General features: G+C 55.8%; 1 protein-coding gene across 4 annotated transcripts in view; it reads left to right on the forward strand.

The window, feature by feature from the left end:
• Nucleotides 1–9,249: 9,249 nt before the first annotated feature.
• SEMA6C (semaphorin 6C) overlaps nt 9,250–25,656 on the forward strand; it is a 91,874-nt gene continuing 75,467 nt past the window's right edge. For 3 of the 4 annotated variants that reach the window (XM_054011409.1, XM_054011411.1, XM_054011412.1), the window contains exon 1: nt 9,250–9,364. The gene's annotated coding sequence lies outside the window, so the exon portion shown is untranslated. Of the gene's footprint in view, nt 9,365–12,444; nt 12,502–25,656 lie in introns of those variants that run through there. The other variant, XM_054011410.1, reaches the window with a different exon arrangement.

Raw genomic sequence — 25,656 nt, forward strand, 5'->3', positions numbered from 1 at the left:
CCACCAGCCCCCCAAGCAGGGCAGGGTCACATACCTCTCTCCCCCTGGCCTGTTCCAGATCCCAGCGGGGGTTGCTTAGTCCTAGGCTGTGGGGTTCCTCCCCTGCCCCAGGCAGGATGTGGGGTCCCAAGGGGGGGTCAGAAGGAGATGGATCCCTTCTGCCAGCTGCAATCCAGGTGAGCCGTCCTCACAGATGGGGTCGCACACCCCATCTCCGAGAGCTGCCTTCCTGCCAGTGATCTTCCCCATCTCTGCTGGCCTGGAATGTGGCTAACTGGGATTTGTCTTTCTGATGGGCCCATCACCATAGTGTCTGGGCATCACATGAACATGGGCCTGGCACTCCCACATGGCAGGGATTGAGAAGCTAATAGCTGGGAAAGAGTCACGAGAAAGACCTTGGGGGTGGGATCTAGTGGTTAGAACAGAGGGGCTGGGAGTCAGGACGCCTGGGTTCTTCTATCCCAAGCTTTGGTAGGGAGTGGGGTGTAGTGATTAGTGGTGGGAGGAGGGACGGTGGAGTCAGGACTCCTGGGTTCTATCCTCATCTATAGAAGGGGAGTGTGATTTAGCTGTTATAGGAGGGGACAGAGAGCCAGGACTCCTGGGTTCTATTCCTGGCTCTGGGTAGGCAGTGCAGTCTAGTGGTTAGAGAGGGCGGGGGGTTGGGAACCAGGACTCCTGGGTTCTATCCGCAGCTCTGGGTGAGCAGTGTGGTCTAGCTGCCAGAGCAAGGAGCAGGAAGCCCGGACGCTTGGGTTCTATGGCCATGTCCGGCAGGCCCTGACTCACTGTGCAAATCTCTCCCCTTCTCCATGCTTCGCCTCCCCGTTGGTAAAAGGAGGAGAACAACGCTGAGCTCCTGGGGCTGGCAGAGCGCCACTGATCGGCGTGCGTAAGCCCGCAGGCCGAGCGTTATGTTACCCGGTCCAGTGCCACCAGCCGCTGCAGCTACATCTGATCTCATCCCCACCAGCAGAGAGCGCCCCCGGCAGGGGAGGGAGAAGGGGGGGTATCTCAGATCATGGAGCAGAGGCAACACGGGGGTGAGGGAAGGGGGCGAGAGGGTCGCCATCCCTGCAGCAGCCCCGTTCTCTAATCAGCGCTTTGCCGAGCTAACGAACAAACGCTAATTGCTGGAATTAGAGGAGCCCTTTGCCTGGGAGGTTGCAGGGAACAGCAGCTTCATTTAAGAGGAGCATGTCTTGTTCCACCGGGCCTCTCTGTCCTTTAACAGATGAGCCTGGGGTGCTCATTTGCATCTCAATACCCAGAATGCCATGCTCTTCCCGCAGGCTCCTCCTGGTGCAGGACTGCTCTGGAGAGAGGTGGCCTTGTGGTGGGAACCGAGTTATTGAACAACCAGCTACAGCTCCTTTCAGCCAGGGAGCTCAACGCACAGTGAGCATTGATTTACAGTGCCTGGCTGTGAGGCCACTTAATGGGTGGGGAAACTGAGGCACGGGAGGAGAGTGTTTTGCCCAAGGTGCCACTGTAACTTAGAAGCCGGGCTGGAGGATACACTCCAGGTGTCCTGACTCCAGTCTGCCCATTCCTATGTTGCTAGGGCTTCTGTTTCGGGGGCCATGATCTCTGTTTCGGGGCAACCAGCCGGGGACCCCCAAGGGCCTGCAGCGCTCAGTGGGATGCTTGAGGCCAGAGTCTCACGGGCACTCAGCATCGGATATGCCCGTTAGGAGCCCTGGGCCCAAGTCCCTGCAGCTCCCACTGACTTCGCTTGGAAGTGGGGTAACCCAGCATCCCCGCTCCCTGACGCAGGCCGCTCAGGCCAGCGAGGCCTGGTTAGTATTTCGATCAATAAAACTTGTTTTATTTCTTCCAAACCAAAATTGTTGGGTCTAAACCGCCAGGCTGCGGCTATGGGTCAGTAGCTGGGCTTCCCAAGGCTTAGCCCTTTCTCTGTTCTTCTGGACAGAAAGACACAAATAATTATGATGGGGCCGGGGGAGGACGGCACACAACCCCTGGCATGGGAGTCGGGGGAAGAGAATGGAAGATGCTGGTATGGTGGGGCACAGAGAACCGGCTATAGAGGGTGGCACACACAGGAGATGGAGGGGTGCAGGGGGCCCCTGTGTATGCAGTGACCTCAGCCAAAAGATGCTATAAAGCGTGTACACCCCCAGTGATATTAATTATCACCTCTCCATCTGCAGCTCTCACAGCGCTTTACAAAGCAGGGTGGTTTTCAGCCATTGTATAGATTGGGGAAACTGAGGCGCAGAGCAGGGAAGCGAATTGCCCCAGGTCACCCAGTGGCAGACCCGAGACTAGCACCCAGATCTCCTGAGTCCCAGTCCAGTGCACTATCCACTAACCACCATAGTTTGAGTATAAAGCATTAGGGGCCTGATTCAAAGCCCACCGCAGTCAATGGGAAAGACTGGCCTCGACTTCCATTCGGATCAGACCCTAGAGCTAGAAAGTAAAACGGCTGGAAACAGAAAGTGAATGGGCGCCACCGAGGGGAGCGCGAAAAGTGAACCCACAAGCGGGAAGGAAATCGGCCGGTTCAGAGTCTGTCTGAACAACCCCAGGGTGATCGGTTAGAGGAAATATGGGATAGACTATTTTTATCTTGGGACTTTTCTCTCTCTTACATTATTAGTATTCTTAAGTTTGTTACTGTAGTGCCTAAAGGACAAGAGCAAGATCAGGGCCCATTGTGTCAGGTGCTGCACAGACACAGAATAACCGAGATCAGGCCCCATCGTGTCGGGTGCTGCACAGACACAGAATAACCGAGATCAGGGCCCATTGTGTCAGGTGCTGCACAGACACAGAATAGCTGAGATCAGGCCCCGTTGTGTCGGGTGCTGCACAGACACAGAATAACCGAGATCAGGCCCCGTTGTGTCGGGTGCTGCACAGACACAGAATAACCGAGATCAGGCCCCGTTGTGTCGGGTGCTGCACAGACACAGAATAACCGAGATCAGGCCCCGTTGTGTCGGGTGCTGCACAGACACAGAATAACCGAGATCAGGGCCCGTTGTGTCAGGTGCTGCACAGACACAGAATAGCTGAGATCAGGGTCCATCGTGTTGGGTGCTGCACAGACACAGAATAACCGAGATCAGGCCCCGTTGTGTCGGGTGCTGCACAGACACAGAATAACCGAGATCAGGGCCCATCGTGTTGGGTGCTGCACAGACACAGAATAACCGAGATCAGGGCCCGTTGTGTCGGGTGCTGCACAGACACAGAATAACCGAGATCAGGCCCTGTTGTGTCGGGTGCTGCACAGACACAGAATAGCTGAGATCAGGGCCCGTTGTGTCAGGCGCTGCACAGACACAGAATAACCGAGATCAGGCCCCGTTGTGTCGGGTGCTGCACAGACACAGAATAACCGAGATCAGGCCCCGTTGTGTCGGGTGCTGTACAGACACAGAATAACCGAGATCAGGCCCCGTTGTGTCGGGTGCTGCACAGACACAGAACAGCTGAGATCAGGGCCCATCGTGTCGGGTGCTGCACAGACACAGAATAACCGAGATCAGGCCCCGTTGTGTCGGGTGCTGCACAGACACAGAATAGCTGAGATCAGGCCCCGTTGTGTCAGGCGCTGCACAGACACAGAATAGCCGAGATCAGGCCCCGTTGTGTCAGGCGCTGCACAGACACAGAATAACCGAGATCAGGCCCCGTTGTGTCGGGTGCTGCACAGACACAGAATAGCTGAGATCAGGCCCCGTTGTGTCAGGCGCTGCACAGACACAGAATAACCGAGATCAGGCCCCGTTGTGTCGGGTGCTGCACAGACACAGAATAGCTGAGATCAGGCCCCGTTGTGTCAGGCGCTGCACAGACACAGAATAACCGAGATCAGGCCCCGTTGTGTCGGGTGCTGCACAGACACAGAATAACCGAGATCAGGGCCCGTTGTGTCAGGCGCTGCACAGACACAGAATAACCGAGATCAGGCCCCGTTGTGTCGGGTGCTGCACAGACACAGAATAACCGAGATCAGGCGCGTTGTGTCAGGCGCTGCACAGACACAGAATAACCGAGATCAGGCCCCGTTGTGTCGGGTGCTGCACAGACACAGAATAACCGAGATCAGGGCCCGTTGTGTCAGGCGCTGCACAGACACAGAATAACCGAGATCAGGCCCCGTTGTGTCGGGTGCTGCACAGACACAGAATAACCGAGATCAGGCCCCGTTGTGTCGGGTGCTGCACAGACACAGAATAACCGAGATCAGGCCCCGTTGTGTCGGGTGCTGCACAGACACAGAATAGCCGAGATCAGGCCCCGTTGTGTCGGGTGCTGCACAGACACAGAATAACCGAGATCAGGCCCCGTTGTGTCGGGCGCTGCACAGACACAGAATAGCCGAGATCAGGCCCCGTTGTGTCAGGCGCTGCACAGACACAGAATAACCGAGATCAGGCCCCGTTGTGTCAGGCGCTGCACAGACACAGAATAGCCGAGATCAGGCCCCGTTGTGTCAGGCGCTGCACAGACACAGAATAGCCGAGATCAGGCCCCGTTGTGTCGGGTGCTGCACAGACACAGAATAGCTGAGATCAGGCCCCGTTGTGTCAGGCGCTGCACAGACACAGAATAACCGAGATCAGGCCCCGTTGTGTCAAGCGCTGCACAGACACAGAATAACCGAGATCAGGCCCCGTTGTGTCGGGTGCTGCACAGACACAGAATAACCGAGATCAGGGCCCGTTGTGTCAGGCGCTGCACAGACACAGAATAACCGAGATCAGGCCCCGTTGTGTCGGGTGCTGCACAGACACAGAATAACCGAGATCAGGCGCGTTGTGTCAGGCGCTGCACAGACACAGAATAACCGAGATCAGGCCCCGTTGTGTCGGGTGCTGCACAGACACAGAATAACCGAGATCAGGCCCCGTTGTGTCAGGCGCTGCACAGACACAGAATAACCGAGATCAGGGCCCGTTGTGTCAGGCGCTGCACAGACACAGAATAACCGAGATCAGGCCCCGTTGTGTCGGGTGCTGCACAGACACAGAATAACCGAGATCAGGCCCCGTTGTGTCGGGTGCTGCACAGACACAGAATAACCGAGATCAGGGCCCGTTGTGTCAGGTGCTGCACAGACACAGAATAACCGAGATCAGGCCCCGTTGTGTCGGGTGCTGCACAGACACAGAATAGCTGAGATCAGGGCCCATCGTGTTGGGTGCTGCACAGACACAGAATAACCGAGATCAGGCCCCATCGTGTTGGGTGCTGCACAGACACAGAATAACCGAGATCAGGGCCCATCGTGTTGGGTGCTGCACAGACACAGAATAACCGAGATCAGGCCCCGTTGTGTCGGGTGCTGCACAGACACAGAATAGCTGAGATCAGGGCCCATCGTGTTGGGTGCTGCACAGACACAGAATAACCGAGATCAGGCCCCGTTGTGTCGGGTGCTGCACAGACACAGAATAGCTGAGATCAGGCCCCGTTGTGTCAGGCGCTGCACAGACACAGAATAACCGAGATCAGGCCCCGTTGTGTCGGGTGCTGCACAGACACAGAATAACCGAGATCAGGCCCCGTTGTGTCGGGTGCTGCACAGACACAGAATAACCGAGATCAGGCCCCGTTGTGTCAGGCGCTGCACAGACACAGAATAACCGAGATCAGGGCCCGTTGTGTCAGGCGCTGCACAGACACAGAATAACCGAGATCAGGCCCCGTTGTGTCGGGTGCTGCACAGACACAGAATAACCGAGATCAGGCCCCGTTGTGTCAGGCGCTGCACAGACACAGAATAACCGAGATCAGGGCCCGTTGTGTCAGGCGCTGCACAGACACAGAATAACCGAGATCAGGCCCCGTTGTGTCGGGTGCTGCACAGACACAGAATAACCGAGATCAGGCGCGTTGTGTCAGGCGCTGCACAGACACAGAATAACCGAGATCAGGCCCCGTTGTATCGGGTGCTGCACAGATACAGAATAGCCGAGATCAGGCCCCGTTGTGTCGGGTGCTGCACAGACACAGAATAACCGAGATCAGGCCCCGTTGTGTCAGGCGCTGCACAGACACAGAATAACCGAGATCAGGGCCCGTTGTGTCAGGTGCTGCACAGACACAGAATAACCGAGATCAGGCCCCGTTGTGTCGGGTGCTGCACAGACACAGAATAACCGAGATCAGGCCCCGTTGTGTCGGGTGCTGCACAGACACAGAATAACCGAGATCAGGCCCCGTTGTGTCGGGTGCTGCACAGACACAGAATAACCGAGATCAGGGCCCGTTGTGTCAGGCGCTGCACAGACACAGAATAACCGAGATCAGGCCCCGTTGTGTCGGGTGCTGCACAGACACAGAATAACCGAGATCAGGCCCCGTTGTGTCGGGTGCTGCACAGACACAGAATAACCGAGATCAGGCCCCGTTGTGTCGGGTGCTGCACAGACACAGAATAGCTGAGATCAGGGCCCCATCATGCCAGGTGCTGCACAGATTCAGATCTATCCGTCTATCCTTGCAGATGAGTACGCACACATGGCAGCAGCAGGTCTTTAAACTTGCAGCGACAACCACACAATCATAAAAAATGGCTGATCTTTTTTTAACTTTCTTCTCATTTCAAAACCCCAGCATCCTAGGCTGCTGTGTTGCTAATTACACCGGCACTTTCTACCCAGGCAAACGGAGCAATAAAAAACCCCAACTACATGCACATATACACACACACAATCCAAGTGTATTCGTCATCTTAGTGCTTTCTGCTTTTAAGAGATAGCAGGAAGACGGTGGCACGGTTTAAGATCGCCTGACTGAAAATAGTTTGTCCCTAGATTTATTTATTGGCAGGGGCATGCACAGTAATTTAAATTCGACCGCTTTCAGTGGGGTGCCTTGCCGCAGCCCTGGGGGCTGCAGGAGCTCTGTGACCCCACCGAGGCCCAGGGGCCAGAGGAGCTCGCTCTCACCACCATGGCCCCAGGGCTAGAGGAGTTCTGTGCCCCCGCCGATTCTTGGGGGGGTGCCAGGCCCCAGCTTGGCCCCCCTTTGTGCAGGCCCCTGTTTATTGGGGGCAGGCGCTTCACGTATTTTTATTTATTCAATTCCTCCCCCCTGCCCGCCCCCGTTACTGATGCTACACTAAAAAAAAAAAAAGATAGAGAGAGAAATAATTGGCTAATTAGCACCCAAATGCTTCTTGGAGTGACAGATGTTTTACTTAGCACAAGATTTGTTGTGTGTTTATTCCCCCCCCCCCCCCCCCAAGTGCACCGCTTGGGGCCTCCCATCGCGTGGCACTAAACCGGGACTCCTCTGTGCACCAGGAAGAGCTGTGCTGGTTCACATTCTAGCCATGTCTACCTGGGCAGGTGTCTCTCTGCAGAAGAGCTTGGGCAGTGCCAACATCTTGCCAGGCCTGCCCAGGCCAGCTTTGCAGTCTTGTCCTTTGAAAGCAGCATGGGGAGGCGGGGCTGGGCTTCCACACACTCCCTGCTGCTTGCCCATTTCTCCGGTGAGATCAGGAGTCCTCCCACAAGTTGCTTTCTGGCTGTCAAGGCCTCCACTCTAACCTGGGCTAGAAAGTAAGTGTGTGTGTGTGTGTTTGCATGCGCGTCAGGGAGAGAGAGAGTGTGTGTGTGTCTTCACTACAACCATGTTTACACTAGGAAGACGGTGTGGTTTTAACATGTGTTAGCTGGTGTGTATTAACTAACACATGTTAGCAAACATGAATTAACTAATGTGGCAGCTGATATGTATTAATTAGCATGTGTTAGCTGGTGTGTATTATCTAACACATGTTAGCAAACATGAATGAACTAATGTGGCAGCTGATATGTATTAATTAGCATGTGTTAGCTGGTGTGTATTATCTAACACATGTTAGCAAACATTAATTAACTAATGTGGCATCTGATATATATTAATTAGCATGTGTTAGCTGGCATGTATTATCTAACACACATTACCTGGCATGTATTAAGTAGCATGTTAGCTGGCATGTATTAACATGTTATCTGACATGAATTATGTATTAACTAACATATTACCTGACATGCCTTAACTAACACATTAACTGGCGTGTTTTAATCAACACATTAGCTGATGTGTATTAACATGTTATCTGTCATGCATTAACTAACATGTGTTAGCTGGCATGTATTAGCTAACACCTGTCAGCTGGGATGTATTTTACTAACATGTGTTAGCTGGTGTGTATTAACTCACGTTAGCTGAGATATATTAGCCAACACATGTTAAATCCTAACCCCACTGAAGTCAATGGCAAACCTCACCTGTACTCATTGGAGCCAGGCTTTTAGCCCTAGTGCAAAGAAGACAAGCTGTAGCTTTAACAAGTTAGCTGCTCGTGCTACCCTGTAGGCCCCCCTCTAGGGTGGCTCCAAGGGGCTTAACCCTTGTTAAAATACACACTGCCCTGTCCACACTCAGGTTTTACCATGGGTCCATACACCCCGTTTCCTAGGGAAGACAAGGCCCTGGGATAAAAGCTTTTCCAAACCCCCGTGTCACTAGCCTAGCGTACTCGGGGGAGAGGGCATTTCACACACGCTCGCACACAGGTGTTGAGCCCGGTCCAGCCTGGGCCACTGCTGAGCGGCTCCAGGAGTCCCGGCCGCTCCCCGGGGGCTCGGCACCGCCGGGGGCACAATCCCTTCACAGAACCGCTGGCGGGAACGGGGCGATCTTGCCCGCAAACCCGTGGGGAAGGGGGTTCGCTTCCCTCGGGCCCCCAGCCTGGACGGGCGGCTCGACGGCTCCGACGCCAAGTCTGGGGGGAAATTTCCACCTTTCGCTCGCCCTCGGGAGAAGAGGAAATTCTGAAATGGTGGAACATGGCTGGGGAGCGGAAAGGTGGTGCCTCTGCCAGTTTCCCCATGGCCAGGGAGAACTTTTCACAGGGCTTAGCCCAAGGCCGACACCCCCTGGCCGCCTTTCCCCTCTTTCCTCTCCTCCGGTCTTCTCCTCCCCCTCCTGATCCCTTCTCCTCCCTCTCCCTCGGGGCAACAGGCACCACCTGGGGGACAGGCCTACAGCCCGGGCTCGCTCCCCCTGGCTCGCCTCCGCCCGGCCCCCTTCCCTTTCCCTGCCGGCTGCCGGGAAGCGGCGCGGGCTGCGGGCGGCTGCCAGGGCCGGGAGCAGGGGGAGGACTCTGGGCTGGGCCGGGGGAGGGGAGAGGCAGGAGATTGGCGCCGGCTGCTGGGGGAGGGCCGGCTGGGCGTTGAGCTGCGAGCCCTTGGCTTTGTTATCCCCCCGCCTCGGCCGTCGGGGCGCAGGGCCGGATTATAACTCAGCTGCGGGGCGCCAGCTCCCCCCACCCCCGGGGATCGGGCCCCTGACGGGGCGGCCTCAGCCGGGGCTGCAGGGATCGGAGGTAAGACCGGCGGGGGGGTGGCGGCTGCTTTCCCTGCCAGGGACGGGAGTCGGGGGCTGGGGTCGTGCACGGAGCTGTCTATGCCCGGGGCTGAGCGGAGCCTGCCCTGGCCGGGGGGGCGGGTTGTCCGGAGTTAGCGATGTGACTTACTCCGTGGCGTGAAACTTCTCCCAAAGGCGGGGGGGGGGGGTCGATCCGGGCGGGGGATGGGGAGGGGGTTCAGCCTGGATGTGTGTTTGTGTGTCTCTGTTCTGCAAAGGGGGGGGGGTGCGCGCATTGACACTGCAAACGGAAACCCCTGTTTGTGTTGGGAGGGTTGTGGGGGGAGGGGGCGAGGACACTGGAGGGGGGAGTTATTGCATGGCGGTGGGGTGGGGGGGTTGCTTGGCAAGCGACTTGCGACGCGCATCCTGTGTCCAAGAAGTCTTGTTTGGAAACCAGTGGGCTCCCAGCTGGGAGGCTGTCACCGAGCCGAGATCTGCGGGGCGAGGGGGAGACGGAGCACAGCAGCCTGCCCCCTGCTGGAGGTGTCGAGTTGGCTCCTCGCCTGCTCCTTGAGCCGGGAGGGTGCCGGAGCGCTGGCTGGGTCGGCAGGGGGTCTGGGGTGCACCCCTCTTTCCCCCCAGGGTGACTCCGAGCCTGCGGGTCCATGATCCCTGGGGTCCCCCGGGAGTTTGCCAGCCCGCCGGCCGGGCAAAGGGGCACGGCACTTTGCACCACCAAGGACTAACACCAGTGCTAGAGGGGATGTTTTAGGAGACATGTTATGGGGGACAGACCCCCCCACACACACACTCCAACCGTTTGGGGGTACCCCACTTCGCCCAGAGGTGTCCCCCGCACATCCCTTCCCGACAGAAATACAGACAACCCTCGTGAATTGTGGTGACTGCACGTTTCCCCACGTTTCCTGCACCATCACCCCCCCCCAACCCATCACAAGCGGTGGCGAGCAGCGTGTGCAGAAGTCCGGCTCGCAGGCAGGGAAGCTGGCTGGAAAGTTTGCAATTTATTCATTATTTTTATTCCCCTGGTGTTGCCGTTCAACACTGTAACATGGAGGCGAAAATACCTCTAGGGCTGGCACCTCTGCACCAGAATGGGGCGGAGGGGCGAGGGGAATTCAATCCCCCCCCTGTTAATCCCCAAGTTTATTTTAATCCCTTGCCCTGCTCGGACCCGTGCCCGCTTTGCTAGCGAGGCTGCTGCAGTGCACAGAGCAATGTGGGTTCCCCCCCAAAAAACTAGGGATATGGCACCCCAGGGATTGCAGGGTCGCTGCTCCTGGAATGGGGAGCGCTGAGTGAAATCCATTCGAGGTCTGATGGCTGTTTTGGAAACCTTGGAAGGCAAAATGCTGCCTGGGGGGCTGAAATTCCTTTAGTGCCCTGTTATCATTGGTCTCAATCGGGGAGGGGAACGGGGAGGGGGAAGGGGGGCGATGGTATTTTGGGGGATCCTGAAATCAAAGGTGGAACTGACTCTTTCCCTCCCCCTAAATTCCAGGATTATGGATTTGCTCCCAGATTGCAACCCTATGGCACAATAAAACTCCTCTCTCCACAGCGCTCAGATTTAATTTCAGATCCTCTGAATGGTGTGTGTGGAAATCCGTCCTGGAAAAACAAACACAGCCTCTTCTGTGTTTTTTAACCCTTTCCGACCGTCCTTCCCCTCCCGTCAGCTGCCACGCTAGTGTTGGCAGTCGGGCGATGTTGAGGATGACACCTGTGACATTGCTGGTGAGGCCTGGAAAGGAGACGGCTCTTTGTACGAAGGGCCCTGCTGGTTGTGTCAGAGGCGAGGGCTGGAATAGTTCCTCGCTCGTTTCCTTAATAACTCAGCGGCGGCAGGTTGCAATGTCAGATTCGGAAGCTGCTCTCCGAGGATCATGCCATGCCTGGCGCACTGAGAGGGGCGGCACTGGCACAATGGAGCGAGATTTCTTAAGACTGCGTTTGTACAGCGCCTTGCGCGTCCAGCCTCGGTTACTCCTGTTTAAGAGGAATGGGTGCTAACCAAGAAGGAAAGCGAAAGCTCCCATCGTGGGGCTGCTTCCGATGGGGCGGTCGAACTGAATCAGGCTCCTTGAGCTCCTGAGCCCCGGGTGTCACACCCTCTTCTCCAGTCCCTCATGCTACGCCCAGGTTTGGGCCGTGAAGTGTAAATAAAAGCATTGTGTAGGTTTCACTGTGATGCATGAGGCTGTAATTGTTGTTTGCTATCTGGATTATGGTAGCATGTAAGAGCCCGCAGACATGGACCAGGACTCCAACGTGCCAGGAGCTGTACGTTTTTATTGCTATTAGGTGTATTATGGTATCATTTAGCAGCCCCAGACAGGGACCAGATCCCCATTGTCCCAGAAACTGTACAGACATTTGCTCGGCAGCTGGAAAGGTGTGAAAAAAGTTCACGAATTCCGAGTTCCATGGTTTTTAGAATGAGCAGCTCCTCGAGAATTTCATTCTTCCAATCGGGGCGGAGCTGCAACAGCATGTGATTCAGAGGTGACCAACTGCACACCTCGAATGGCAAGAGGGAACCCGTCTGAGAGCAAGGCTGGCGGCCAAAACCAATTTGTCCAAAGCAATTTGCTGACAAAGAGCAGTCCGGGACAGGTCGCGAGCCCAAAGAGGGCAGAAATTCCTGGCTAGAGCTCTGCGGGGGTGGGCATTCCCCTTTGCGAAGGCGTGAGAGGCTGAAAGGGGCTTTTGTTCCAAATCCGGACGCAACCCAAACGCTTCAGAATTCTCCAGGAAGGAAAATTCCGAAAACCAGATTCCTTTTGGGTGGATGGAAACGTTCCATTTCGATGGCTGCCGTTGTTGATTCCGAACGGCGGAGTAGAATACAACATTTAAAAAAAATTGGCAACAACATGGCGTTTCAAAACAAAAACATTCGGTCCCCAAAATGGTAAAACCGGCCGTTTCAGCATTGTCAGAATTCTGCCCCCCTCCGTTTTTGATCTGAAGCAAAATTCCCGTGAAATTGACTTGATTTCGTGAAGTGTTTCAAACTCTGAAACCTGTCAATTTTGATGGAACTCTGTCTTCTGATGGAATATAGTCCCGTCTGAGCTTCCCTGACCAGCTCTAGTCATAACCAAACTGGGAGGCAGCATAGCCTTGTGGGTAAGATGCTAGTCTGGCCCTCAGGATGCCTGGGTTCTAAGCCTGGTTTTACCACCAGCCTGCTGGATGATTTTAGATAAGTTGCTTCCCCTTTCTGTGCCTCAGTTTCTCCTCCTGCTCTTTGTCTCTTCTGACTGTGAGCTTTTTGGGGGCAGGGACTGTCTCTGCCCCTGTGTCTGTGCAGCACCTGACACAATGGGGCCCTAATTTCAGTTTGGGCCTCTAAGCACTGCTCTCTTACATGTAATTGTCCATATTATTCCTAATGGAAAGTTAGAGTGAGTCTGAGGCGTTTTGCACCATGTCAGTAGGAAGCAGGTTATGCTGTGACTGTGAATCATATTACACGGTTCCCATATCCGATTAGCCTGTGGAGGTATGAAATGTATTCTAGCAGACACCAGAGAGAGAAGCTTTATGTCTTGTTATGAACTGGTGGAGAGACTGTCCTCCGCTGGATGGATTGGGAATGGCTCGACTGCGTGTCATGGGCCCTGTACTGCTCACGGCAGAGCTGCTATGGGAGCTTATCTTGATCTGTGGGGAGCCCGAGGAACGGCTAAGGGGGTGAAGTGTGGGGAGGGGGAAGTCGCTCCTTTCTGTGGCAAAGCTCTGAGGCTGCGGTGACTTTGTGCAGTTAACACTGGTGGTGGGGCATAAGGGGCTGGGAAATCATGGCGTCCAGGCCGCGTGTGTGTATGTGTGTAACCCCTCCCCATCCAGGCGGGAAAGAGTGGGGCGGAGATCTGCTTCCTTTGCCCCACAGATTCCACCCTCTACCCTGCCCCCTGCTCGGATGCAGACGCATCCCAGTACAGACCTGCCGTGGGGCTGCGGATCCCAGGCCAGCGTGACGACTAATTCCTGCTGTACTCGAGGCACCAAGCTGCCCCCCCTTCCCCTCCATTGCTGAAGAGCTGGGAGGTGCAGCATGTGCTGGTGAGGCATTGGAAGGACGAGGGCTGGCTGAGTCCTAGGGACGCAGTCCCGGATTCCGGCTCTTTCATTGTGTCTCTCTCTCTCTGCAGGGATCTCTCTCTTTCATTGGAAATTCAGGACGCGGAGCCACTCCTGCCCCTCCCCCAACTTCCCTTTAATTATTATTAACAATAAAAGCTGGGAAGAAGCTCTGGAGGAGCAGGTGAGGCGCTGGGATGCTGAGGTTGCCCTTCCAGCCCCGATCGGAGCGCCACTGCCTCCCCCAGCCCAGTGTATGGGGGCGGGGATTCTCCCCCCTCTGGCCCCCTAAGATCACAGCTCCTGGTCTATTGATGCCAGGGGTGGGGAGCCGGAAATATCCCCTCCCTGCCCCCCCCCAAGCCTGTAAAGGGGTCACGCCCCGATGGGGGGGATTGGCTGAGAGACCCCCTGAGACTCACTCTGTCTTGCCAGCCCCGTCTCCCTGCCAGGGGGGCTGTTCAATCTCTTGATTGGCAATTAGCACTGTGGAAATCAGCTGTCATTAGACTAGAGCAAGCTGGTTTCACAGCCCTGCCCCCCCATCTCTGAAGTTGGGGTGACTGCCGGATTGGCAGCCCTGGAGACTCCCACCCCACCAATCAGGGACAGCCCAGGAGGCATCTGTCTCCCACCCTCTTTGCCCTGCCCTGAAGGGACCCACTCTCTAGAGGGGACTCAGGCTCTGTGACCCATTCTGCCCTGGGCCCTTCACCAAGGAGACCAGTGAATGCCAAGGAGGGTGGCATCAGTTGCCATCCGCCTGGCCACGCTGCTCACTGGGCCCGGGACTGAGATCCAGCAAACTCGTTTCACGCAGCTGGGTGCAGAACAGCGCCCTCTCTTGGAGGCTGAAGGAGGCTGCATCTCCCACGCTCAGTCCAGCCAGTTCTCCCTGGCCTCTGGGGCTGAATCTCTCTGCAGCGTTTGGAGCCTGCACCCTGGCAGGATGGGGTGACACAACCATGTGTGGATGGACATGCCTGGCAACAACCGATTTCCCCGGCGCTCTGGCCCCGTGATTGCCTCAGAAACGGCAGCACGGACTTCCCCATCCAAGCCGCGCAGGGCACTGGTGCCATCTCCTTAGCTTGCATCCCAGAGCCCCTTGTACATCAGAACGCTCCCCGGCTTAGCATATAGGAGCCTTTGACATAAGCTCTGAGCCCTTCCTGCTCCAGCAAAGGGAATTCAGTTCTCCTGTGCGAATCCCCCACCTCCACCCCTTTGTGGTTTCCATTAGAGACGGCGTTTTTCTTCACTTCCTGTCCCAAACGGGCAAACGAGGAACCATCGGGACAGATCTGGGGGAGGAGAGGGGGAGGTGATGCAGTGTAGCAACTGAGGCACTGGACTCCTGGGTTCTGTTCCTGGTCTTGACCAGCCTGGTGACCTCAGGTAAGTCATTTCCCTTCTCCACGCCTCAGTTTCCCCACCTGTGAAAGGAACATAATGATACTTACCCGCCCATGTAAAGCATTTAAAGATGGATGGAAGGATGAAAAATGCCCCCTGAGAGCTGTTAGCACTGTGGGTGTTTTAAGAGTTAATCAGTGGCGGTGCTCCACCCCAGAAGTGGCTGCACATCAGTGAGAAAGGAACTGACTCCTGTGTATGTACCGTGAGCAATTTTATGAAACACTGCTCCTTGTACAGGTGGGGCCGTATGCTGCCCTATCATTGTAGGGCCCCTGTGAGGCTGGGGCTGCGTGTGCTGGTTTGTTTTTGTAGGGTGTGCTTATTTTTGGGTGCGCCACAAGGGGCCTTTCCCTGGGGACAGGCTATCCCATGGCTGCAGGGTTTCTTGCAGCTTGTTTTGATGCAGCTGATTCTGGTCACTGGCTGTACTGGGCCAGATGGATCCAAATGTGATCCCACCTGGTAATTCTCTGTGTATGCTGGTTTGTTATGATAGGGTTGCTCATGGGCCATCGGGGCCATGCATGCTGGTTTGTTATTGTAGGGTCTCTTATGAGGGCCGATTACCAGCATGCTAACAAGACAGCGAGGTGTGTTGGGACGCCACACAAACCCAGTTCCTTGCTGCCCTGCGGAGGTAGGGGTGTCTGTCTCTCCCCCCGCCCCCCGAGATAACTGCAGCTCCCAACCCAAGGAGACATGGGAGAGATCGACCCACTGTCCTGCCACGTTCACCAGGTGACAGAGTTTTGGTCAATGCCCGGGCCTGGCCTTTACTCCCCCAGGGTGTCCATTGCGAGGTCAAATCCCATGCTGCGCTTGGAGCTCAAGGATGGAAAGAGCCGAGCAGAGATTTCCATTCACAAGAGACGCTCTCTCTTGTTCCTCTGGAAAAGTATGGGTTAGTTCCTCCGCTTGGGGCCCTGGCACAAGATCTATCGTCTATTTTTATTTCTAATATATATATATAATATATTTCCCTTTGGCTGTTAATTATAGCAAATGTGCCTCAGGCTGGAAACTGAGCACACTGAAACGATCGCTCCTCTCCGTCTTTTGTTTACGTGCTGGTTTGTTATCGTAGGGTCGCGTGTGACCGCTGTGCCGCATGCTCGAGAATTTCAGCGTAGGGTGGCACCGGTAACGCTGGGACTCTCGGTGCTGGTTTGATTCTGTAGGGTCGCCTGTGACGGCTTTGCATACACATCAGTTTTATAACTATTATGCTGTATTATGGTAGCATCTAGGAGCCCCAGTCATGGACCAGGACCCTATCGTGCTAGGCGCTGTACATTTGTATTGAAATTAGGTGTATTATGGTAGCTCCTAGGCACCCCAGTCTGGGACCAGGACCACAACCACACTGTGCTGGACACTCTCCTTTTTAATGCTATTAGGTGTATTATGGTAATGCCTAGGCGCTCCTGTCCTGGACCAAGATCCCAGTGTGCTAGACGCCGTACATTATTTATTAGGAGTATTATGGTAGCTCACAGGAGCCCTAGTCCTGCACCAGAACCTCGTGGCGCTAGGTGCTGTACACACACAGAACAAAGAGATGGTCCTTGCTCCAAAGAGCCTCCAATTGAGATCTGCACTGAGTCGCTGGAGCTCTCCGTAACAGTTGTTGGGTGACTCCGAGGCACCGGGCTGTGCCTCCTTCTTTACTGTTGCAGGGTCTCTCTAGTGGCTGGCTTTATTATTGTAGGGCCTCTTGCAAATGCTGGTTGGGGCAAACGAGAGTTATTGTTTGAGCCTGAGGCCGGAGGCGCTGGTTTGTTAGTGCAGGGTGGCGGGGGAATGCTAGCCTACATGCACTGCTTTGCTGCCTCTTGTCTTGCAGCTGGTTGTTGGTTATTGTAGGGTCTTCGGTGAGCTCGGGGCAAATCCTGTCACTGGGAGGTTTGCCTGAAGAAAGGCCCTTGGCGTTTGGCTGTTTTAGCATCTCCAGACCTATGACGAGCGCTGGGGCAGCCGCTCTTTGCCATTACATCCCTGACCTGGGGGCAGAGGAACGCAGGGCCCCTACGAATGCAGGAGGAAATGGAGCAACATTTGGGCTGTGTGGCTCTGGCGCCTCGCACCACGTGCGGTCACTGGCACCACTGCAACGTTAATGCCAAGCACTGCACATGCCGCCTTGACACGGTAAGGTACCTGCGTGGGCCTGGGGCTATGGTGCCACTTTGTTATTGTAGGGTCACTCGTGGAGCTACGATGCTGTTTTGTTATGGTAGGGTTGCTCGTAGGCTCTGGGGCTATGAGACCAGTTTGTTATTGTAGGGTCTCTCGTGGGCCATGGGGCTATGTGTGGTGCTTTGTCGTGGTAGAGTTGCTATGCACTACACACTTGCTTTGCAGCAGTGTCGGGGCTGCACGTTATGCAGGGGGCAGCGTGACCCAACCCCACGGAACTATTGCCCGGCTGTACTCGGGCGCCACCTACAGGCTGGGATGTTATGACCAGCGCGATCCTGGCTTGCAGAAAATAAAGGAGCAGAATTGTCTTGGCACGTTTAAGCTTTTAGAGGAACAAAAGTTGCCTCTGATGGGCCGCCACCCCACTCTCTGTTGCTTGTCGAGTCGCTGCTTTGCTCGATTTCTGATATTTACAAGCCTTTAAAAACAACCCCCCATTAATATAAGTGAATTGATTATTTCCCCTGGCCCTGATTACTGGCTGCAGCGGCTGGAAGCTCTCTACTAATGCTGCCGCTTCGGCTTTAACAAACAGCGTATAAATAAAGCTCTCTAGTCCGGAGCCACCGGACTAGTTATGCTCCCCCCTTCCAGCCTTTGCAGGGTGACCTTTCGGGGAGATGGCAGAGTGCTCGATGCAATACAAATGTGCTCTCAGGCAGCGGCCTCTGCAGACGGGTAGGGGGCAACTTCACCCCATTGATTTCCCCCTCCCCCCTGGGGTTTGCACTGGGAGTGAATACAAATATTTCGCATTGTAATGGGGCCGGTTAATCCTAGTGCACGTTTATAGGGTAGGAACGGAACAGAGGAGTGGCCAGGGCGGTGGGAAGAAGGGGGTCATTATGAGGGACCTGAATGTGGCCATCTGGGGCAAATGGGTGTCTGGTAACTACCCCCGAATCAGGAACAATGGCAAAAAGAGACCAAGAAAGTGTGGAGGGAAGGGAGACAGATCCGTGTGTTTGGTCCTGACTCCTAGCCCCCATGCTCTACTCACTGGACCCCACTCTCCTCCCAGAGCCAGGGATTAGAACCCAGGAGTCCTGGCTCCCAGTACCCCCTTCCCTAGCCACTGGACCCCACTCTCCTCCCAGAGCCGGGGATTAGAACCCAGGAGTCCTGGCTCCTAATACCCCTTCCTTAGCCACTGGACCCTACTCTCCTTCCAGAGCTGGGGGTTAGAACCCAGGAGTCCTGGCTCCCAGTACCCCCTTCCCTAGCCACTGGACCCTACTCTCCTCCCAGAGCTGGGGGTTAGAACTCAGGAGTCCTGGCTCCTAATACCCCTTTCCCCTAGCCACTGGACCCTACTCTCTTCCCAGAGCTGGGGGTTAGAACCCAGGAGTCCTGGCTCCCAGCCCCTGCTCTAGGTGAGTCAGCACTTGAACCTGGGAGGTGGGTAGCCCAGGCCTGGTGCCGCCTTGCTCAGCTGATGTCCTGCTCAGCTGTGCTCACTGGGTGGTGCTAACGGAGATCCTGAGTCCATATTCCAGGGGTGGGACAGGAGCCCCCGGGCAGGTGCTGAGCCAGCAGGGGAGGGGCAGTGCCTGTGCAGAGGCAGGGATTTAGGGGAGCAGCCCAGGACCCCCCCACACACACACGGGCAGCGAAAGACAGGAGTGAGGTGAACGCTGTGGGCAGAGTGACTTGGGGAGTGGGGTCTGCCCCATGCGTTCTGCTCCCCCACCCAGCCTGGTCTTTGAAATTATAGGTGTTCCCATTCCCCCACTGCCCTGCAGGGTCCCCGGAACGCCTGTGTGCCCCCATCTCCCCTTGCACCCCACTCTCAGCCTGGCCCCGCAGTGTCCCCCTCTATCCCCGCGAGAGGGGAGGGGTCCCCTTCGCACCACAGAGGCCCAGGAGCTGAGCCTGGAGGCCCGTGTGTTACGAAGCCCAGCAAGCTCCTTGCAGCAGCAGCTGGTCCAGTTTCCTCTGGGGCTGGGAACTGTCGGTAGGAGACACTTCCTGTTTGGCTTGCCCCCAGGCTCTGGGATGTTCCCAGCACCCCGCCACCAGCAGGGGGCACTGGAACAGCCATTGGCTGCCCCCCCATCTCTGCTTTTTAACCCCCAGTGCGGCCTGCATGGGGGCTCGAGACTGTTGCATTAGTAACCCCGGAGCCTGCATCGATGCATCTGGGGCTGCGGCATCTCCTGCAGTTGTCTTTGTCCTCTCGCCAGCAGGAGGCGCTGTGAGCCCAGCTGCCTCTGACCCCTTCCCACAGCTAGAGGGGCAGTGCAGGGGGAAGCCCTGGCAGCGCCTGCTGGCAGTCTGCACTCCCTGCTCTGGGGTTGGCATGGAGATGGATGGGGGTGTGTGCTTGGCTTTCGGGGAGCCAGCCCCAAGCTGCGGGAAATGTAAATAAGCAAATGTGCATTTAAATATTTGTCCTGGGTGAGCAGCTTGGGTGTGATGTGGGGGCCAGGATTCCGGGGGGGTGGGGACTGAGAACCCATTCCCAGCCCCCATGGCAGGGTTGCTTGGCTATTTTGATAGGACACACCCCTGCTTTCCCCTTTCCCCACCCAAACCTTCTCCTGAGATCAGTGGGAGATGGGTCATCAAAACTCCTTTTGTTGCCAGCTCTGGGAGGGGAGTGGGGTCTAAGGGTTAGAGCTGGTGGGGAACGGGAGGCAATCAAGACTCCTGGACCCTGTTCCTATGTATGGAAAGAGTTGTGGTCCAGTGGCTAGAGAAGGGGACCATAACAAATGCGCAAGTGTGCGACCCTACAGTAAACAAACTGGCATGCACACACCCTCAAATAACAAGGACCTGCTGCCTTTACAATAACAACCTGGCACCTGCTTCGCTTCTGTAACCCGCTTGCATGGGCATAACCCTGCAAATAGCAGACTGGCCTGTATGGAGCCCTATCATAACAACTGGTGTGTGTGTGTGACCCTACAATAACAAACCACTCTGTGCGCAGTGGGGGACGTGTGTGACCCTATCATAACAACCTGTTGTGTGCACAGCTGGGTATGTGGGCAACCCCCCAATAACAAACCCCTGTGCGTGCGCAACCTACCATAACAATGGCGGACATGCGTGACCCTACAATAACAAGCCACTGTGTGCGCAATCCTACTATAATAACTGGATGAGTGTGCAACCCTAGACTAACAAAGTGCTGTGTGTGTACACAACTGTACCATAACAAGGGGGGGGAGGGGAATGTGTGTGACTGTACAATAACAAATCACTGTGCACAACCCTACCATAACAGCTGGGTATGTGTGCAACCCTCCCATAACAAACCGCAGTGTGTGCACGCAACCCTACCACAACAATGGGGTACATGTGCAAGCCTACCGTAACAAACCAGTGTGCGTGACGAAAATAACAGCTTCCAGTTCCCAGCTTCCCCGTGCAAAGCCAGGGGTGGGGGCGGGGGTGGGGAATGAATGATTGTAACACTCCGATCACACCAGGGACGGGATGTTTGTGTTAAGAGTCATGGGAAGAGCTGGGCTGACGGCAGGAGAAGGGGGAAATCTTTCCCAATCTCACGCTTTCCCAGCCCCTGCCGCGTCCCCTCCCCCCCCGGGAAATGGCCAGCGGAACGTGCTGCCGGGGGTGGCTTTCGCTGGTGGGAACTGAGCCATTGTGGGAGCGTCCGGGCTGCGTCCACAATCCGTCCCATCGCGGAGTGTGGCGAGAGGGCGCCCGGCTTCAGAAACCAGGGCCAGAGGGAGCAATGCTACTTCACACCAGCCAGGGTTCCGGCCCCTTTGCAGGACTTTGCCTCGTGGAATCGCTTACGCCCGTGCAAAATGCTGCCCAAGCAGAACAGACGTGGGTCACGCTCACTGTGGGGGGATCGTCCTGGAGGTGCCGGGGGCACCGGCACAGATCAGGCCCTGAAGCTCCAGGGGGATTGGACACCGGGGCAATCAGATCCTGGGGTGCGCTGCAGGATCAGCCCCTTTATGTCGAAACGTTCCCGATTAATATTAAGCCCTGAAAGATAAAGGTGCAATAAAACCAAGCGCGGGTATCCGGTTGGAGCCTCTCGGTGGGTTACAGAAGATGTATTTAGTGGAGGACGCCGGGCGACACTTTGAATGAGAAAACCAATCGTTATTCCACACAAGAGCGAGGAGGTCAGCAAACAGGCGTGAGGTTCCCGCTCCCACAATACTGCCACTGTGCTCGCGTCCCACTGACACTAACAATTATTCTTATACCCGCCGAGGAGACAGTGTGTCGCTGGGCGCTCAGTCCGCTGACAACAGAGTGAAGGACACCTGGTAACCTAATGGCCCCTGGGCATGTTAATTGGCGCTCCTCTATTTTAACAAAACTACTCCTGTGACAAGCCATCATCCCACTAATTAACATCAAACTGCCCCGTACCCTGTTCCCATTTCTGCTTCTGCCACCCTCCTGATTGGTGCTTTACAGGACACGTTATTTGAAGTAGCATCTGCAGCGTTGTAGCCGTGCGGGGCCAAGGGGGTCAGAGAGACACGGTGCAGGAGGGAATATATTGTAATGGACCAACTTCTGTTGGTGAGAGAGATGGAGCTTTCGAGCTTCTCCAGAGTTGAGGGATAGCAAAGTGGCTTGAGCATTGGCCTGCTAAACCCACGGTTGTGAGTTCAATCCTTGAGGGGGCCACTTAGGGATCTGGGGCAAAAATCTGCCTGGGGATTGGTCCCCCTTTGAGCAGGGGTTTGGACTAAATGACCTCCTGAGGTCCCTTCCAACCCTGGTATTCTATGATCCCCCTTCAGGGCTGGGAAATGCCCTGAGGGTCACAGCTAAATACAAGGTGGGACACATGGTGTTTCAAGGGGCCATTCGAGGTAAAGGGGCCCCTTAACACCCCTCCAGTCAGAGGGGGAAAAGAAATGGGGGGGAAAGCAGCGTCTCTGTTCAGTCCATGATTTTTAGCACCTAGCAAAGCTCTGAATTTAAGCTCCCAGGCTCATCTTTTGAAGGGGTCGTGCTAGTTTCCTTTGAGGACGAGGACTGAGAGGTCAGACACAGAGCTCTGTGAAAAGTGCTCATCCACAGGATGTTTCTGTCTTTGATCGTTGATTGTCTAGTGTCACCCCCATAGTGGTTATTGGGGCATTCAGGGCGCCGGTTGAGGTGCACCACATGTTGTGCTAGGCCTGCGTAGGACCCATGGATCTTGACAGGTGTGTTGTGGGAGGTGTTGATCATCATAGCAGTGGAGCTGTGTCTGCAGGTTTTGCATCTGTTGTTCTGGCAGGGTCTGGTGCCGCTTTGGGTTGGTGGGTCCTCGCCTGTGGGGAACTTGCTTCTGATGATGAGCTTGGAAGGTTGTCTGAAGGCCAGAAGAAGGGGTTCAGGAAAGATTTTTTTTTTTTAGGATGTCGAGTCTGGGTTGTAGTGGTTGACAACTAGGGGTGTGTGGTTGGAGGGGGTTTTATATCTGTATAGAAGCAGGTTCTCTCGGGGTATTTGGACGGTCCCGTTCCATGGTGCGATCTACTTCCCTGGTGCCGGGTCCTTGTTTGGAGAAGGTGGTTTTGAGTGTGTTAAGGCGTGTATCCCGGACTTTCTCCTTGGAGCATATTCTGTGGTATCTGAGGGCCTGGCTGTAGATAACAGATTTCTTGCTGTGTTTTGGGTGGTTACGGGATCTATGAAGGTAGGTGTGGGGATCCCTGGGTTTCTTGTATGTAGGTGACTGTATGGGTCTGCTGCTAGGGTTACCATCTGTCTGGTTTTCACCTGGACAGTCCGGGTTTCGGCTTATGTGATGGGTGCCATTTGACAAGCCCTGACGTTCTTTTTTTTTTTTTTTTTTAAATCTGTGGCAACCTTAAGTGGAAGGAAGGAGGCGGCACAGGCCAGATGGCTTGTGCAGCTCACGGTGGCGTGGTGTGCAGGGGCGGGGCCGTTGGGGTAGAGGCGGAGCATGGGATGGGGCCTGGGGAAGGGATGGAGCAGGGGCGAGGCCTTGGGGGCAGAGGCAGGACGGGGTGGGGTCTCAGAGGTCCAGTTGCCAGCCATTCGAAAAGTGGTCAACCTATCCACTGCTGAAGCTGATTGTGGTGTCCAGGAAGTGGATGCTGGTGTGGACGGGTGGTGGTTGTTGAAGTTGTGGTATATATCATGGAAAATATCATCCATGTGTCTCAGGTGTATCATTGGTTTCATGGTACATTTGTCCAGAAATACGTGTTCGCTACTTACACTAAACCATCTGTTCCACCTTGTATTTCGCTGGGACGCTCTGAGCACGTTTCCAGCCCTGGAGAAGAGCCTGTGTAGCTTGAAAGCTTGTCTCTCTCACCAACAGAAATTGGTCCAATAAAAAATATTCCTTCCCCTAGCTCGTCCATCTGCACCAGTCTCCTTCCCATACTATCAGTATAGATAGCGGTTTAATAAAACATTCGCAGTTCTTAAAAACACTCGTTAAAAGCCCTGCAGAGACCAGTTATAACCAAAACAGAGCCACAGTTTACCCTCGGGCCTTGTCCTTGTCTGAAGCGCATTTTTAACTTTCTCACACTACTGACCACAATTTCCCACACTGCTCGAGTAAGGCTAATTTCTACTCAACCCTAGGCTACCCCCGAGGCACCTGGGGAGCTTGGGTGCCTGCGGGGGGTTCCGGAGGAGTTGGGGTGATCGAACCGAAGGGCACTAATTTGGATGGCGGTTGCCTAGTGTTTCCCTACGGTTGGACACTCCGGTCGTTGTCCCCGGTCCAGCCCCGGGCAGGGCTGTGGTGGTTCACTGTGGGCCCTGTCTCTGTGGCTATGGCTACACCGCAACAAAAAACCTCCGAGCCTGGGTCTATTGACTCAGGCTCGCAGAGGAGACGTTTGGGCTCAGGCTGGAGCCCAGGCTCCGAGACCCCGCAAAGTGGGAGGTTCTCATAGCCCAGGGTCTCGTAACCCTGAGACGGGCACCGCGGGTTTGTTACTGCAGTGTCGACGTACCCAGTGCGATCAGACCCTGCTGTGAAAGCCACGCGGTTGGCGTTGTTGGCTGCCCTTTGGGCTGCGTGTGGGGCCCGAGCGAGCGGGCCAGGCTGACGACGGGCACAGTGGAGTCGTGCCAGCATGGCCTTGAGCACTGCGTCCCGTCCTGCGGGTATCGGCTGGGCTTGGCTTATCTGGCACCTTGCGAGCCGGGGGCAGCGAAACAGCCACGGCGGGCAGGGTTGGCTGCGTTTACAGAGGGGAAAGGACTTGTTCCCGGTCACACAGGAAATCATAGAGATGAGAACCCAGGAGTCCTGATGGGCAGGTTCATCTGCTTTAACCACTAGACCCCACTCCTCTCCTGGAGCTGGGACTAGAACCCAGGAGTCCTGACTCCCAGTCCCCCCCCCTGCTCTAACCACTAGACCCCACTCCTTTCCCAGAGCTGGGGGTAGAACCCAGAAGTCCTGCTTGCAACATTAGAGAGGACAAGGGGTGGCGAAAGGGCAATTGTAACAAACCTGGTACTTGGTTTTGCCAAGGGCTGGGGCACAGGGACGGATGGATCGAGGAGCCGGATGGGGGAGGAGGGAAGGTCTCTCCCTCCCCCCCACCCTCCCGGATCCTGCATGGAGGAGACTCAGGGTCTAGTCTCCAGCGCCCCTGCTGACCCTCACTTGTCCCCACAGAGGATGGCCCTGCCGCTCTGCTCTGCTGGTGTTTCCTGCTTTGCACTGGGGTGAGTGGCCGGGGCGGGGGGAGGGGAGGAGGGACTCAGGCTTTGTCTGTGGCTGATGGGAGATGGCAGGGAGGGGGGTCCCAGCCATGGTGGTGATGGTGCCCTGACATGCTCCTCTGCTCCGAGGCCCTGGGCCTGCGCGGTCACTGCCACTTGATGCTTTGGGGCAGTGCCCAGACAAAGGGCTTGTGGCCAGATCTGGGGCCTTTTCCAGCATCTGCTGCTGTCTCTAATTGTGGCCTTGAAGGAGTCGCTCAATCTCTCTGGGCCCCACCTGTGGGACAAGGGCACTACCTGTGTCTGTAGAGACCGGGAGCTCTTCAGGGTGGGGACTGGCTCTCACTGTCTCCAGGCAGCACCCGGCACGACAGGCCCTGATCTCGGTTACTCTGTGTCCATGCAGCACCTGGCATGTTGGGGCCCTGATCTCAGTTACTCTGTGTCCGTGCAGCACCTGGCACGTCGGGGTCCCGATCTCGGATAGAAGCTCTAATCCTGATAAGAATTCTAACGGTGGTGGTTGTGCCCCATTTCTAGCTGGGAGAGATGGGGAGTGCTGGGGGGGGGGATTAAGAGCGATTGATTTGTGCCCCCTCCTTTGTGGGCACTCGGCCGACGGCCTGGGGAGACCAGTGCTTTGGCACCGTGAGCGGCCCGGCCCGAGCCCATTGTTTATGGCCATGGTGTCATTAGTTTTGGCTCTGTCTCCTGCCAGCGATTACCTCGTGCTAACTGCTCACTTTAATTAGGCAGGAGAGCAGCTGCCAGGTGCCCCCGTGCCTTCCATCCAGTGACTGTGCGAACAGAAGAGCTGCATGAAATCCCCCCGCCCCTCCCCACGCCAGCCTCCCTGGGGGCTGGGCAGGGGCAGTGGAGTGTGGGGAGGGGCATTTGCCCTTGTAACAAACCACAGGCTCCAAGCAG

The sequence above is a fragment of the Malaclemys terrapin genome, chromosome 21, assembly GCF_027887155.1.
Source record: "Malaclemys terrapin pileata isolate rMalTer1 chromosome 21, rMalTer1.hap1, whole genome shotgun sequence".
In the NCBI taxonomy this organism is placed as follows: domain Eukaryota; kingdom Metazoa; phylum Chordata; order Testudines; family Emydidae; genus Malaclemys; species Malaclemys terrapin.